The following is an 18,029-nucleotide window of genomic DNA, read 5'->3' on the forward strand; positions in this document are numbered from 1 at the left end:
GGTAATATTTTATGTTGTATGTTGATTTCTCTTGTAATGCAACAAAGTTTATGAATTTTTCTTCTTCATATACGTCTTTCATCTTTAATATCTCATAGTTTTTATTGTTAGATAATATGCACTTTGTTCTTCATTTTGCAAAAAAACATAATATTCTTTGTGTAAGATGTGTCATTAAATTGTACACATCCATGCTTAGGACAAAAATATTATGTTTTGCCTTATAAATAATGTTATTTGATTTTTTGTTGTTTCATTAGGTTGATTCACATTAAATACTTTGAAATTATAATTTTTGAAAAGTGACGAAAAATCCTATCTTTTTAGAAGTAATTTGTGCTTAAAATTATAAATCTATTTGGAAAATGATCGTTTGACTTATTTTAACTATCACTAAAACTTGGGAATCAATATACTAATAAATATTATTAAACTTATATTTTGTGGATTCTAGTATCTTAATAATCTTTCCTTTTATCGCTTATTTTCAAATCATTATTGGTTTCTTTTTATTCTCTTAAATATCATTATTTTCAATCTTTTATTTTATGTTCATAACATTAACACTCATCAATCTTTGGAGCTAGGTTAGAATTTATTAATTTTGGTTTAAAATAGTTTTCTTTTTTATTTTAGACAACTCCTTTGGGTTCGATCTCGTACTTACACGAACACTATATTCCATATACGATTCGTGCGCTTGCGAGTATAAATTTTTAAAACATACCCATTTTGGGTCCATCAAGTTTTTGGCGCCGTTTCCGGGGAGCTGCAAGAAAGGAAACGAAATTTATCTCAAGGTTAGTGAATTCTTCTACTAGTTATTTTAATTTTTGCACTTAAAAAAAACAAAAAAAAAACTATATATACAAAAATATGTAAAAAAATATATATCTATTAAAAAACAAAAACAAAAAAGATAAAAGTAAATTTGGGACGGTTCTACCACCCATAAAAAAAACTTACTTATATATTTATATTTATTGTTTTTTTTAGTTGACGGCACTTGTGCCTCCTATCTATCTTTTTAATTTTTATAGTCGATGGAACTTGTGCCTCCTAATTTTGTTATAGTTTTATTCCTTGTATTTCTTTGTTAGTTGACGGCACTTGTGCCTCCTAACATTTGTTGTAATTTTCTTTATTTATCTTGTTGTAGTTTTTATTTTATTTTATTTTTGCAAGTTAATAATTGATGACAATTTTTCCTCCTAGCTAGTTGATGTCAATTTTGCCTCCTAGTCTTTTATTTTATGTTTTAGTTGATGGCGCTTGTACCTCCTAATTTTTACCTTAATTTTGTTATGGTTGATGGCATGCTATGCCTCCCTACTCTTGCCTAAATTTTAGTCTTATTTAATTTTTGCTTTATTTTTCTTTGCCTTTTATAATATTTTAGTGTAATATTGTGAAAAATACTTGAAAAAAAAGAAACCTAAATCTTGTCCTTTCACCATAAGCAATTTTTGCTTGAAGGAAATTTGAACAAAATTCCCAATCCGCCTCTACTAATTAACCTTGGGGAGTTGTTAGTAGTGCGCGAGTAAGTGAAATCAAATAGGCCTGGGGACAAGTAAACCATAAAAAATATATTGTTGTGAAAACTCTAAAAAAAAATTAAGTATGCTCTGTGGTTGCAGTTTTAACTAATCTTCCACATTAGAAAATTGCTTGTTTGAGATTATCCTTGTTGCCTTGTTTGTGAAAATTGTATGCATCATTGAGAACGTAACTCTAAAAATCGATTAGTAAAAAGACGTTTATCTTTGTTTGAAATTGAAAGTGTTAGTAAGAACTTGAGCATCATGGAACCAATTGCTAATCCTGTTGATGAAAATGCTGTGCCTAAAAAAACTTTGCTTGAATATTTTGCACCTATTTCATCTATTGCTCTTTCATGTATTGTTCTTCCAACCACTTCTACTACCCATTTTGAGCTTAAACCATCAATCATATAATTATTGTCTTCTTTTTATGGGTTAGATAGAGAGGATCCTTACATGCATGTCAAAGATTTCTTAGAAATTTGCTCAACATTTAAATTTCAAAAAATTTCTGATGAGTCGGTCAAACTAAGATTGTTCCCTTTGTCATTAAAAGACAAATCAAAAGATTGGTTAAATTCCCTTCCCACGGGGTCTATAACTACATGGGATCAACTTTATAATAAATTCTTGCTAAATTTTTTTCCTATGTCTAAAACTAATAGTCTAAGGAGAGAAATCTCCGAGTTTTCTCAAAAATATAATGAAGAGTTTTATGAATGTTGGGAAAGATTTAAAGATTTATTATTAAAATGTCCTCATCATGGTTTTGAAAAATAGAGACTTGCAAAATATTTTTATGATGGTTTGACTCCCTCTAATCGTCAAATGATTCAATCTATGCATACCGGAATATTTTTAAAATTTCAAGGACAAGAGGCTTGGGACGCCCTTGAAGATTTATCTACCAATTCACAACAATGGAATTATTTTGATCCTAGGTCTAGGTCAACTAATTCACCAAAAAGAGGAGGAAGGTATGAAGTAAAAGATGAATTAGACTTAAGAACATCCTTAGACAAATTAGCGAGAAAAGTAGAAGCTTTAGCCATAATCCAAACTATAAATTCTCCAATACAACCAAGAAAAGGTGTTTGTTCTATATGTTCTAGTCCTTGCCATAATGCCCAATCATGTCCTTCCTACCAAGAAGCCTTTTCTGAGGAGGCCAATGCACTTCATGCTTATGGGAAACCAAATGATAGCCCATTTTCATCCACCTACAATCCAAATTGGAGAAACCATCCGAACTTTTCACGAAGACAAAACCAACCCCAAATGAATCAAGGGCACCAATACAACACACAAAACCAAAATCATGCCCCACAAAATCAACCATATCCTCAACAAAAGAAACCTTCCTTAGAAGATACTTTACAACAATTTATGCAATCCACTCAACAAATCCTACAAAATCAATCTCTACTAATTACCAAACTCGAGACACAAGTAGGACAACTCGCCACTGCTTTAGCTGATAGAGAAAAAGGAACATTCCCTAGTCAACCTATCCCTAATCCAAAAGGTCAATATGAGATAGGAAAGTCTAGTCATAATGGAGAAGTCAAATAAATTTCAACTCTTAGGTCTGGAAAGAACACTGTCAAACCCGATTACATACCCGAGGTTGAAAAAGAAAAAGAAAAGAGTCAGCATTCTAGTTCTAATGCCAATGACTTTTCAAACAAGGAAACTTCAATCCATCCTTTCATTCCAAAAGCCCCATTCCCACAAAGATTACTTCCAATTAAAAAAGGCGGCCAATATTATGACATCTTAGAAGTTTTTAAACTAGTTAGTATCAATGTCCCTTTCTTAGATGCCATTAAACAAATTCCTGCCTACTCTAAATTTTTAAAGGATCTTTGTACTGTTAAAAGAAACACTAATGTTCCTAAAAAGACGTTTTAACTGAACAAGCTAGTTCCGTTATTCAATATAAGAGTCTTGTTAAATATGAAGATCCTGGGTGTCCCACAATTTCATGCATTATTGGTGATCATTTTATTGACAAGGCTTTACTTGATTTGGGTGCTAGTGTGAATTTATTGCCTTATTCTGTTTATAAGAAACTTGGTCTTGGTGAACTAAAACCTACCTCTATAACTCTTCAATTAGCCGATCGTTCTGTGAAAATTCCTAGAGGCATTATAGATGACGTTTTGATAAAAGTTGATAAATTTTATATTCTTGTTGACTTCATTATTCTTGATACTCAACCTGTGGAAAATATGCACGCTCAAATTCCTATCATTTTAGGTAGACCATTCTTAGCTACATCTAATGCAATCATAAATTGTCGTAATGGTGTTTTGAAATTATCTTTTGGAAATATGACTGTTGAATTGAATGTATTTAATATTGTTAAATCTGTTGAGTGTGAGGAAGTTAACATGATAGATAGTATTTGTGAAGATGATGAAAATGACTTACTTGACTTTTGTGAAAAATACTTTGGTATGAACTTGCATGTTGATGACTCTAATGATGATGTGAATTCTTTACTAGAGTCTATACCCTTAAATGAAACCAAAGTTGAACCTTTTTCATCCTTAGATCACGTTCAATTGATTTCCGAGTCTCCAAAATTAGACCTTAAACCTTTGCCAGAAAATTTAAAATATGCTTTTCTAGGAGAGAAACCTTACCTATTATCATAGCATCTGCCTTAGATAAAGAACAAGAAGATAAATTGTTAGATGTCCTTAGAAAACATAAAGAAGCCATAGGTTGGAACATTGGAGACATTTAAGGAATTAGCCCATCCATATGTATGCATAGAATCCATCTAGAAGAGAATGCTAAAACCTCTCGGGAATGTCAAAGAAGGATAAATCCAAATATGAAAGAAGTAGTTAGAGAAGAGGTCTTAAAATTGTTAGACGTAGGTATCATTTACCCTATTTCCGATAGTCAATGGGTTAGTCCAGTTCAAGTTGTGCCTAAAAAGTCTGGGATCACAGTTGTTGAAAACGAGAAAAATGAATTAATCCCTACTAGAGTACAAACAGGGTGGAGAGTGTGCATAGACTATAGGAAGCTGAATAATGTTACTAGAAAAGACCATTTCCCATTCCCCTTTATTGATCAAATGCTTGAATGTTTAGCTGGTCATGCATATTATTGCTTTCTTGATGGGTATTCGGGATATAACCAAATCCCCATTGCCCTAGAAGATCAAGAAAATACTACATTTACATGCCCTTTCGGAACTTTTGCCTATCGGCGCATGCCTTTTGGATTATGCAATGCACCTGCGACTTTTCAAAGGTGTATGATTTCAATTTTTTCTGACATGGTTGAAAGATTTCTTGAAGTGTTTATGAATGATTTTTCTGTGTTTGGGTCCTCCTTTGATGAATATTTGCACCATCTTTCACTTGTTTTAATTCGTTGCAAAGAGAAAAACCTTGTGCTTAACTGGGAAAAATGTAATTTTATGGTTAAAAAAGGAATTTTTTTAAGTCATGTAATCTCATCTGAGGGAATAGAAGTTGATAAAGCTAAATTTGATCTTATTTCAAAACTTCCCCCACCTAAAACTGTGAAAGAAATTAGATCATTCTTAGGTCATGCCGGTTTCTATAGAAGATTTATAAAAGACTTTAGCAAAATTTCTCGGCCTTTATGCCATTTACACAGAAAATAAAATGCTTTTGTCTTTAATAATGATTGTCATGTTGCCTTTGAAAAATTGAAAAATTTGTTGACTACTGCACCCATTATTCGACCTCCTGATTGGAAAATACCTTTTGAAATAATGTGTGATGCTTCTGATTATGCTATAGGTGCTGTCTTAGGACAAAGACTTGAAAAAATACCTCATGTAATTTACTATGCTAGCAAAACTCTAAATGATGCTCAATTAAATTATTCCACAACCGAGAAAGAATTGATTGCTGTTGTTTTTGCATTGGAGAAATTTATGTCTTATCTGTTAGGATATAAAATTATTGTCTATTCTAATCATGCTGCATTAAAATATCTCTTGTCGAAAAAAGATGCTAAGTCTCGTTTGATCCGTTGGATCTTGCTTTTACAAGAATTCGACTTAGAAATTCATGATAAAAAAGGATCTGAAAATATTGTTGCTAATCATTTATCTAGACTAGTTGTTGAAACTATAAATGATTTCACTCCTATTACTGAAACTTTTCCTGATGAACAATTGATGCATGTTTCTTTCTTGCCTTGGTATGCTGATATTGTTAATTACTTGGTCACTAAAGAAATACCATCTCATTGGTCTAAGCATGATAAATCTAAATTTTATTCTGAGGTGAAAATTTTTATTTGGGATGATCCTTACTTGTTTAAATACTTCCCTGATCAAATAATTAGAAGATGCATTTCAAATTGTGACCAATCTAAAATCATATCTTTTTGTCACGATCATGCATGTGGAGGACATTTTAGTGGTAAGAAAACAGCTGCTAAAGCTTTACAATGTGGTTTTGATTGGCCTACTATCTTTCATGATACATATGTTTATTGTAAAGCTTGTGAACGTTGCCAAAAGTTAGGAAGTTTAACTAAAAGAAACATGATGTCTTTAAATCCTATTCTTATTATTGACATATTTGATGTTTGGGGCATTGATTTTATGGGACCATTTCCTAACTCTTTTGGAAATCTTTGTATTCTTGTTGGAGTTGATTATGTGTCTAAATGGGTTGAAGCTATTGCATGCCACACTAATGACCACAAAGTTGTGCTTTGGTTTTTGAAAGAAAATATATTTTCCCGTTTTAGTTCATCACGTGCTATCATTAGTGATAATGGTACACACTTTTGTAATAAGCCATTTGAACATTTGATGAAACAATATGGCATTACACATAAAGTCTCAACACCATATCACCCACAAACTAGTGGTCAAGTTGAAGTGTCTAATAGGGAAGTTAAGCACATTTTAGAAAAAAACTGTGAATCCAACTAGGAAAGATTGGTCCTTAAGACTCACTGATGCATTATGGGCGTATCGTACTGCATACAAAATGCCCATTGGCATGTCACCCTACAGACTTGTGTATGGGAAGGCGTGCCATTTACCTGTTGAGTTAGAACATAGAGCCTTTTGGGCAATTAAGCAGTTAAACTTTTCTTTAGACAAGGCAGGTGAGAAACGAAAGCTTCAACTAAATGAATTAGACAAAATTAGGAATGATGCATATGACTATTCAAAAAAGTATAAGGATCGCATGAAATTTTACCATGACAAAAATATTTTGAGAAAAGATTTTTCTCCAGGTCAGAAAGTCCTTTTATACAACTCTCATTTGCATTTATTCCCGGAAAAGTTACGCTCTAGGTGGTCTGGTCCTTACATTGTTCGTACTATTTTTCCACATGGAGCTATTGAAATTGAAAATCCTAAAAATAGTGATATATTTAAAGTTAATGGACAAAAATTAAAACCATTTTTAGAATTAAAAACTGATGAAGTGGATGAGATCCTCCTTGAGGACACTGTGTACCAAGCTCTTTGATTCCTATTGATCTTGATAACTTGTGTTTTATTTGTTTTGTTTGTTTTATGTGTAATTTAATTTTTGTTTGTTGTATCTTTTACTCTCTTAGCGATGCACCATATCGAGGTACGACCATTCTAAACTCTAAACTCTTGTCAATTTTAATTTATATTTATATTTTGACACATTGAGGACAATGCTTAAATTAAGTTTGGGGGTATCGAGTTTACATGGGTATTATCATATAAGGAGAGTGTGATTTATTGTGTTTATGTTTTGCGTTGTTTTTATTTTTTATATTTTGTGTTAATTTTTTTTTATTTATGTTTGTTTGAAAAGAAAAAAAAAACTTTATTAATCTTTGTGTTCTTTTGTAAAATATATATATTGTTGTCTCGTTAAAAAAAACATTTAAAAAAAATAATTTTTTTTGGTGATATTTTTATTTTCAATGATGAATATCTTGATTGAATTTGAATTTAATTATCTTAAAAATATGAATAATTTTTAAGCTTGGTTTTTAATTATTGAGTCAATTTTGCTTATAACAAAAATTACATTTTTCATACACAAGAACACTCTCATTTCCTATAAGTTTAAGTGAAAAATAATTTTAGTGAAAGCCTATTTTTAAAAGCGAAATTGACAATTTAGTTAATTACATAAGCTTAACTTTTATTCATAATAATTTTTTAGACTTATTTTCATTGTGCAATTTTTTATAAAATCCTTTTTATATCATTAATTAAAAAAAATGTGTGTTTTTAATTTTTCTTTTGCTTGAGGACTAGCAAAACTCTAAGTTTGGGGGTGTGATAACTCTACAAAATAGAGTTATTTTACCATTTTTTTATGTGCTAATTGTTGCTTAGTTCTTGAGTTTTTAATTAATTTATTAAGTTTTCAAGTAATTTTGAATTTATTAGGTTTATTTTAATTTTATAAATTTTTGTGTATTTTTATAATTACTTTATTATAATATGTTATAGTTTAATTATTTGAAATTAGTCTTGTTAAGTTAAAAGTAAAAACATGCACTTTTGAGATTTAATGTTTAAGTAAATTAAATTTTAATTAATATTTTCAATGAATTAATATGATTTATTTTATAATTGAAAATATTTGATTATGATTTAATTTATATTTATTTTGTAAGGAGTATGTTATTTATATTAGGCTTGGAGAAGTAAGGAAATCAAAAGAAAGTATGACATTTTTGAAGAAAGAAAATAGAGAAATTTGTGGCATTTCAGCCATCTGCCCCAGCCCACAGCAGGCCCAACACGCCTGGCCTAACTCCTTCAACCTTGCCAACCTGAAGCTTCACTCCTCCGTTCCGTACAGCCACTCTTCCCAAGCCTTCAGCAAGCATCCCCAGCCGAAGCACCTTTGCCTCTTCAGCCAAGCTTCAGCTGCCATTCCAGCAGGCCCAACACAGGCCCAACGCCTGCCTTTCCCAGCAAGCCCACGACTCCAACATCCAGCCACCACAATGCTGCCATTTCCCTTCTTGAGCCCATAAATTGCCTAAGTGTACCATTTGTCCCCTATGTCCAAAATGCCAACTTTTTACCCATTTTTCTACACATTTTCACTACAACATCATCATTACACCTTATAAGTTGCCTCTACATACCATATTTATTTTATTTAATTAATCTAATCAATTTTTAATTAATTTAAATTGATTATTTTAATAATCTCATTTTGGCTATAAATATGGAATTTCAAGACCATTTTAGGGTGCTTAATTTTTGGTTACCATCTTCTTTTATCTCATTTTCTCTCCACCATTCTCTCTTCCATTTTAGCAAGAGCATTTGCAAGTATGTATGTCATTTATTTTGTAATTTCTACTCTAGTTATGTGCTTCTAATCTTTTTCATAAGATTATTAAGATCATGATGAAGCAACTTGTAACTAGGTAATATTTATGTTGTATGTTGATTTCCCTTGTAATGCAACAAAGTTTATGGATTTTTCTTCTTCATATATGTCTTTCATCTTTAATATCTCATATTTTTTTTATTAATATGCACTTTGTTCTTCACTTTGCAAAAACACATAATATTCTTTGTGTAAGTTGTGTCATTAAATTGTACACATCCATGCTTAGAACAAAAATATTATGTTTTGCCTTATAAATAATGTTATTTGATTTTTTGTTGTTTCATTAGGTTGATTCACATTAAATACTTTGAAATTATAATTTTTGAAAAGTGAAGAAAAATCCTATCATTTTATAAGTAATTTGTGCTTAAAATTATAAATCTATTTGGAAAATGATAGTTTGATTTATTTTAACTATCACTAAAACTTGGGAATCAATATACTAATAAATATTATTAAACTTACATTTTGTGGATTCTAGTATCTTAATAATCTTTCTTTTTACCACTTATTTTCAAATTATTGATTTATTTTTATTCTCTTAAATAACTTTATTTTCAATCTTTTATTTTATGTTCATAACATTAAAACTCATCAATCTTCGGAGGTAGGTTAGAATTTATTAATTTTGGTTTAAAATAGTTTTCTTTTATATTTTAAACAACTCTTTTGGGTTCGATCTCGTGCTTACACGAACACTATATTCCATATACGATTCGTGCGCTTGCGAGTATAAATTTTTAAAACATACCCATTTTGGGTCCATCATATAATATCGTAATTAATTATATAAACATAATAAATCACTGTGGGGTAAATTATTATATCTATATAACCAATCACAATTTATGTCCATTATGTAATCCTAATCAGATTAATATATAATTTTATATAATTAAAAATGTTGTGGGTACTCCCTAATTATTTAAAATTATATAGTTCACTAGACATTATGTTTTAAGCTCTACTTAATTCCTAAGAATAATTATGCAACATCATAATAGGCAATTACTAAGAGTGCTCCTAGTGTGGTCGTCCGAAGATCATTAAAAACCGTTCTAGATTGAGCATTTTCTCAGTTTCATGCTTTCCTATGTTAACCACAAAAATTGTATATGTATTATTCATAACTTAATTATTCTATCTAAGTAATTATTCTAATTAATTGGAGAATATTTTATGAATCTTAATGTGCTAAATATTATTTAACTAATCTATATGTTAACTATAAGTTTAATATATCTATAACAAATATGGAATATATCATGCATTTAAAACCATAAAATCATACATATAATATCTCAAAATTAATTGTACTAATAATAAATATTGCATGAATTAAAATATAAATAAACATACAAATAAGTACAATAATCTGCATTTATATATACGATAAAAATAAATGCAATAATTTCATAAATAATGAATTGGGAGAATTAATTAAAAAAATTAATACTTAATAAGGCAATAAATCAATTACACAATATTTGGTAAATGAATAAATAATTATACTAAAACTTAATTGTAAAACAATAATTGTAATTATATACCCAAATTAGCACAATTATTATAATTTCCTGCACAAAATAAATAAATCATGCAAAATATACCAAATCAAAAAATTTGCACATTATAATTAATTTCCAAATAACATATAAATTACCAAAAATATGTGCATAATTAAAATAAACAAAATTAAAAAATAAATTTATTGCCTAAAATAATGTAGAAATCAAGATAAAATTTAATTCCAAAAATATTTTGAAGAAACTTAAATTTTCAGATTTTTTCTTAATTTTTTTAAAAATCTGCCATGGGGGAAATTGACATCTCATTTTTTTGTCTTCTTCTTCAAAGATCCGGATCGTGTTGACCTAGTTGCAGAGAAAACGAGTCTGACAAACCCGGTTACAAAATCTAGCTGAAAAATAGCATTTTTGACGTCAAAAGTGTAGGATTTTAACCCGCGTTGATTAGAAATACATGAATATGAAGATTAACATCTTTAATTTTCATAAACAAACAACTCAAAAACTAAGTTTAATTTTCACAAAGCTTTAGGCCATTAACGTGGTTCTGTAGTTTCAACTTTGTTTTTATGAGTTTATAACATGTTTTTCACTCTTAAATCATTAGATAAATAAATAAAACGTAAATAGAAGGATTTATAATGATATTGAAAAACAAATCTTATGCAAACCTATTTGAACTTCATGATGGCCAAACTCAATATCTATATAAATTAAACATATATTAATAATGCATACTGTTTCTAAAGTTTTATTGTTTTTTTGATATATAATAAAAAAAAAAATAGGGCATACAAAGATAAATACCAAACTGAAAGGTAAATTAATATGTATATAAATATATAGCCAATATATATATATATATATATTATATATATTAAGGCAGAGGTAAAATAAGGTTTTTGATACCAAATGTGAGATAATATATATCTAGATGCATTAACAATTATAATAAGCGGAATGGACTATATCTAACTGTCACAAAATAAATCAAATTAATAAAGTATACCTCCATTTATTGATTTGATAAATTCAATCTAAAAGTTTTAGATATGCAAAAAGAAAATAAAAGAGTATTAGTGAGGATAAAAGACTTCCAAGCTATTATGTATATTTTTATTTATTACAGTGTTATGGCACAATTTCAATTTTCTCTTATATTTGCATATACTCTTTTACATTACTTTCTATTTCCTCATTTTTTGTTTATATTATTCTCTCTCGTCATTTTCTCTCTCAAAACTACTAGTCAAATTACTCTTTTGTATCACTTTCTTTAACATAACTTTTTCACTTATCACTTTCCCAATATTATTTTTTCTCTCTTCCCAAATTCTTTCATATCACTTTTTCCTTCCTTGTCTTCTCTAACCACTTCCTCTCTAATCACTTTCAAACTTGATGATATAATCTGAAATAGTCATTGTTAATTTATTTTATTTTATTTTGTAAAAAATTAATATTCAATATAATACAAATAATTTATATAACATATTAGTACAGTTTAAAACTAAACATAATATTGTATAAAAATAATAATACAATATAACATAGTATAATAAACATAATTAAAATTCAAAATAATCCTACGCAACATTATGGGCTAATTTAGGTGAGAAGACTATTATATAAATTTCTTTTCCAACAATAAAAAATAAGAAAAAGGAAAAATACCCACTGTTTTATTAGGATAAAATTTTATTTTCACCATAGAAAATGGGATATTGTTAGAGTTTTAAAAACACTTATGCAACATGCAGTATCATATCATTAATATCCAACACATATATATAGGGGAATTCTCTTATAGGGGCTTCATTTTAAGCTCTACCGGTGGGGCTCTCAGTGTTCTCGACCCGTGAACAGTTTTCGGCGTGGTTTTTTTTATGACTGTGTATATTGTAGCTATTTAGGGCATCCTGTAAATTTTCAGAAAATTCCGACAGTACCGAAAACTAGGTTCAAACATGTTGTTGCACGCGTGACTAATTTTTTTTTTATGCGCGTGGAAAGCAACATGTTTGAACCTAGTTTTCGGTACTATAAACTATTCGGAATTTTCTGAAAATTTGCAGGATGCTCTAAATAGCTACAATATACATGGTCATTAAAAAAAAATCGCGCCAAAAACTGTTCAGAGGTCGAGAAACAATGCATATAGGTAAGAGGACAATAGTAGCTATTATGACATGCTTGTTACAAACTTAGTAAAGATGAAAAAAGAGAACTTTGTAATTGTTTGTTCAATTTAAAATTTACAAACAGATATTCTTCAAATATAAGAACATTGGTAAATAGGAAAATATTGAATTTAGTTGCTATGGTGTCTCATGACTGTCATATTCTCATCCAACATATACTACAAGTATACATTATGTGTTACCCAAAAAAGTTCAATATGTTATCACAATATCATATTTATTTTTCAACTCACTGTGTTGTAATGTGATGAATACATTTTTGAATAGCATACAATCAAAATCGTTATAACCTTGTGTTTTTTGTTTTGGAGTGTAAAATCCTTTATTGGCATATTTGATAAAATTGACAAAATTAATTATGGAATGTATTTTCGAAATGGGTAGTTTCCTGTGTTTGTTGTGAAATGTTTTCTAATTTTCGAAATGGGTAGTTTCCTATTTTGTTTGTGATATGTTTTCTATAATCAGATTATTATTTATATGTTAATAAAATAAATATATAATTTCCTATAAAAGAATATCTTTTCTTGAAATGGAAATTATTGGTATTTATTTTTATTTTTTTATTTGATTTGTTTGTCCAGAAATCGTGTACAGCTTGCAGAGATAATGTATATATTGTTTCCTTATTTATTTAAGGAAATTGGGTTTAAAAACTGTCCAGGTTCAATGAATCTTTTTGAACGGATTGCCAGTCTGTTTAAACAGATTCTGACTTTCCTATTTTTGAAGATTTTTCATTTATTAGCTGATTGGTTTCTGATTTGTTTTCCACAACCTAAAGGGATTCTAAAAAGTATATAATCATCCTTAGGTCGTTAGTTTTTGATCATCTCTCTTGGTGTATTCTTTTCCAAATATTTTTCAAGTTTTAGAGAGACTTTTTATTATGTGAAAAACTTGAGTCCAGCAAGTTCTTAGTGGTTTATTACAGTGTACTTCTATATTGTTTTCTTTGTGTTAATTGTGCAAGTTGAACACACTTGGACATTTTTCATCAAGCTTCGGGAGAAGTCTTGTTCGTAAGTCACTTTTCGGGAGGAAAAGTGCAAGTGTTATGATTTGAAGGGAGTTCAAGATCTTAGCACTTCATAAATTTGATTAGAAGTTTAGATTACAACAGTTGCGACAAATTCAAGATGGAGTCTTTATTTGTATAAGTCAATTTGGTTTTGTAATCGTTTAGATAATCTTCTAATAAATTTCATTCTCTGGGTGTGGCCCCGTGGACTAGTAGCAATCTTCATAAATTTCAAAGATTGCTGATACCACGTATAATTTCGTGTGTTCTTTACCTTATGTTCGTTTTTATCTTTTGGTGATAAACTGTTTAAACATATCTGGTTTCTGTTCAAACAGTCTTTGTGTCCGTTTAAACATTTCTGTAACAGTTCAGTAATAAATTATTTAATTTGAATAATTAAGTTGGTAATCATAAAAAACGGAATTTCATGGAGAAATATTTTTCCTCCTTTTTTTTTTGACATAAAGGTGCATCTTACAATGTATTTGGTGAGAGAGGTAAAATTTTGTGGAGTAGTTTACTTAAGATGAATGTATCCATTTGAGAGGTACATAAAGATTCTTAAATCACTAACTTCCTCCACCTCTCACTCTTTCTCCTTCTCTTTCGCACAAAGTCTTACCTTTCCATCCTCTCCCTCTTACTTGCTCATTGGAGGGATATTCGAAACCAAGCGACAGGCGGATGCTTAGAAAGTAGATGAACGACGAGGTCCCTCTTTCTCACTCACGGACAAATGATAGTGGCTCAGGCAGTGGGTCTCTCTCTCTCTCTCTCTCTCTCTCTCTCTCTCTCTCTCTCTCTCTCTCTCTCTCTCTCTCGTTGTTGGTTGTAGGTGCTACAAGGTTGAGGCTACTGGGGCTAATTCGACGACAAGGAGTTGAGGTTGTGGCCAGGGTTGAGGCTAGAGAGAAATTGAGGACTCGTAGCTTGATATGTTCCTTTGAAATACCTGTCAATGTCATGGTTAAACACACCACATAAAACTCCTTAAGATGTTTATTAGGGTCTTCTAATGACCCAACTATTTCTAAGACATTGGACCATTAGAACTACTAGACATAGCTACTATTTTGGGAAAGATACATAAGAAATAATATAACTTTATTAAATCTCAAAATATTGTATCAAATACATAATAATAGAAAATATGGCATGGGTACCCATTGTTTAAAACATAAAATATAATTTTAAACTAAAGAAAATTGTTTACAAAACTAAATGCTGAAAAACATGATTTAAAAGACTAAAAATAAATAACTTCATCCTCGATCGACATGCACTCCACATATTCCATCCATCCTCAACACACAAGCCAAGCTACCAAGAATCCTTCCGCTTTCCAGATTCATTTTCATACATCACACTAAAAATAAAGGAATGAGCCTAATGCCCAGCAATGAGAACCTACTAAAAACATACATCATATATCATAAGCATAAAACTACATCATAAACATAAACTATAAAACATATGACTATAAAAACATATATCATATATCATAAGCATACACTATAAAACATATGGCTATAAAAACATATACCATATAGGACTACAATATTAATGGCCATTAACTCATTATCATGGCATGCGATAAAGCATCTAGGTCCCTTGTCTAATATTTGAGGTAGGTTAGATCACATGGTAGTATATGATAACCCATCTAGGTCCCCTGTCTAATATCTGAGGTAGGGTAAACCATAACTCTAAACCATAAAAATGATAAACACTAGGGCTTGCTAGCTAAGCAACTATGAACCCTAGATAACATAAAAAAACATAACATAACATAAACTTATCATAACATATTATACATAAATATTAACATATCATACAAACATACAAGATCTATCCTATTTTCTTTACCAACACCGGAATATTTGAGAATAAAGACGGGATTTGGAACACTCCTAAAACCAACAATACAAATGGTGAGTTTTTCTAAAGAATAAAGAATGAATGTGGAACTAAACCATCAAGAAGAAACTTACCAAGAAATAACTTAAGTTTCAAGAACTTAATCAAGGACCAATAACGAAAGTTAGGATCTGAATAAAAGAAACTAAGAAAACTAAAGAGTTTTAATTGATTGAACTTAAAGAATAAGAGTACCTTAATTGATCTTATGGATTGGTCTAACTCCAATACCAAAATACACTAAACCTCACTTCCCAAGTATTTGATAAAGCTTTAAAATGGCAAAGCTTTTCCCAACCCAAGTGTTTATCACTCTTAAGGTCTCACTAGCACCTTGGAGTCTGATCATAGTTGAAGAATGAATGGAAGGGCTGGGTTCTAAGTCCTATTTATAGAGATCTAGGAATAAAAATATTCTTTTTGATTTTGAATAAAAAATAATGAATTTAATTGAAAATATTTGAATATTCGTCAGTCAAAGGCTTAGGACTCGATCGAATCGTTCAAAGGTAGGTCTAACGAGTCAAACCTTGATATTTAAAATTAAAAAAGAAATAAAAAAATTAATAGAATCCTAACTTCTAACTTCCTAAATCTCGTAACTCTAAACTTACTTGTAGTAAAATCAACACAACTGGAGCTGTAGGACTCCGATTTAGAATAACTTTATACCGTTAGAAAGATAATTCAATTATCTACAACGTTCTAGAAATACTATTTTTCGAAATTCATAATATAACTGGGTCAAAAATAAGTCAGAAGTTACAGTACCATAAAATTACAGAATACACAATGGTTGGTGGTGAAGGTGAGGTGCCTCTAACTCCTTCAACAACTTATTGTTTTGAGCCATAGCTGCGTGAGATTTAACCTACAAATCATAATCATCGCCTAATGACTTAAGTACTACAGTATTTGATAGGCATTTAAAAAGCGCATTGGTTAGCACACATGAAAGAGTAGATGAAGTAACACATGTCTTTATTCGATCCAACCACTCCACTTCTTTTCCTTCGGACATAAAAGCCTACAAGACAAAGACGAAAATAAGTTAAAATAAAAAGTTAGTAAAAAAATAAGGTTTATAAAATAAAAATGAAATAATCACCAACAATAATGCCAAAAACTTGATGCGTGTGATGTACCAAATTTAATTTTTTTTTTTTTATTACTCACTAAATTATTAATAACCTAGTAGTAATGGTTGATCCCACGAAGACTATTACTTCAATTTATTACTTAAATAAATAAAATTTAATAAAAAAGGGTTTTGAGAATTTAAGAAACAAAAATAATAAATAGAATAAATGAAGAAATAAAAAAAGATAGTCAAGGACTCATTCTCCACCACCAAGCACACTTTCAATTATTCATCAACAATATTATTCTCTATTTATCAAACTACCAATCATAGATAACATAAATCGGTAATCATCCCAATCTCTCTTTTGAAAATTAATCAAATAAACACTATTGATTAATTCTTTTCACTAAATAACTTAAAGGAAAAAATAACACCAGAATCCTAGACTACTAAACTATTAGGTGAATAATAATTCTAAGATGAGATTAGATTCATGTCAAACCCTATCTAGTTGCCACATAAATAAGATAAAAAAAAAACACAAATTATATCAATAATCATAGAAAAACATAAGCAATTTGGCATAAGAGAAAATAAGAAATCTTAATCATGAATAAATAAAAGAAAACATGTTTAAGGCTTTAAAATCGCACTGAAATAAATAATAACTTAGCTAGACATTAAACAATAAGCATGAGAATTTCATAAAATAATTTAATAAAGAGATGAAAAAGAATAAAATTAAAACACAAACTCTATCTTAATTCTCTCTAAAATTCACTCAAATAATGCTAAGTATTTTTGAAAAGAAAAGCATATATTTTTGAGAGACTTACAACTTCTATTTATAGTGGTTCTAAAATAACTAAAACAAATTTTAAAAAATTTAAAATTCAAAACATAAACTAATAAATATTAATTTTTCTCTTGATTTTTGTGAAAAATCTCCCAAATTTAGTTTTGTGTAGAGAAATATCAACAATCAATTTGTTGCAATTTAAATTGGTTAAAGCCTTGGAAAATTTGTGCATCTAAACGACTGCTAATGAAGCTTCCCACACACATGTACACTACTTGCACACCCATTGGGCAATGTGCATCACATTTAGCCGGGGAAATTTCATGTTATATGCATGATAACTTAGTAAAAGATTTTAATATGTCAACATAGGTTACTATCCCAAATATATGATAATTTCAATTTTTTAGACAAAAAGATCCTTAACATTCAAACACTCATTTTCTCTCTCTATTTAACATCTCTCATTATCTCACTCTTCACACACACTCTCTCATTCTAATCTTGTAGATCTCGAAAGAATACCTAAATTTAAAAAAAAAAAATCTGAAACAGACATCTGAGTGAAAA

The 18,029-nt window shown here is 29.4% G+C and overlaps 1 non-coding gene across 1 annotated transcript; it reads right to left on the bottom strand.

Annotated features, from left to right (window-relative positions):
• Positions 1-2,207: 2,207 nt before the first annotated feature.
• LOC133813436 (small nucleolar RNA R71) lies at positions 2,208-2,314 on the bottom strand. Its single transcript, XR_009884448.1, has one exon. It is a non-coding gene; the product is annotated as a small nucleolar RNA R71 (small nucleolar RNA).
• Between the last annotated feature and the right edge of the window lie 15,715 nt (positions 2,315-18,029).

The sequence above is a fragment of the Humulus lupulus genome, chromosome 1 (assembly GCF_963169125.1).
Source record: "Humulus lupulus chromosome 1, drHumLupu1.1, whole genome shotgun sequence".
Lineage (NCBI taxonomy): Eukaryota > Viridiplantae > Streptophyta > Magnoliopsida > Rosales > Cannabaceae > Humulus > Humulus lupulus.